Source organism: Eleginops maclovinus, chromosome 14 (assembly GCF_036324505.1).
Source record: "Eleginops maclovinus isolate JMC-PN-2008 ecotype Puerto Natales chromosome 14, JC_Emac_rtc_rv5, whole genome shotgun sequence".
NCBI classification, from domain to species: Eukaryota; Metazoa; Chordata; class Actinopteri; order Perciformes; family Eleginopidae; genus Eleginops; species Eleginops maclovinus.
Window position 1 is genome coordinate 3,548,832 of NC_086362.1, and position 516 is coordinate 3,549,347.

Sequence of the window (516 nt, forward strand, 5' to 3'; positions counted from 1 at the left end):
ATCCATCATTTATCGGCCGTGGACTTGTGCATGTATGCAAAAAGTAATAAGGAATCTTAAAACGTCGAAGGTACAATTAAGGGGAGGAAATGGGCTCTGGTTTCAGACAGAGGGTGAAAAGAGGTGCTGCAGCACAGGCAGCATGAGAGAAAATAAAGGGCTTTCTGAAGATTCAAGCATGGAGACCCAGTTGATGCACTAAATACAAATAGGAACCTGATAATCGGTTTTTGGATAAGAATTAATATAAAACTGTACATAATCAAAGAACCCTTCCACCTGACTATAGTCACTCAGAGAATATCAGGACATAATGTTGTAGAGTTTCAAAATACGACCTTTGAAATCTCTTCAAATGTCTTGATAAGTATGTAGTGTACTTCTTTTTAAGACAAAACACCTGTAGCGTGACCTGTGACCTTCCTCTCCATCTTTGTTTACATCCTATATATTTGAATAGGAGGACCAGAGCTGTCGTTTGCACGCCCCCGCATTCACCTGCCTCGCGCTCTAACC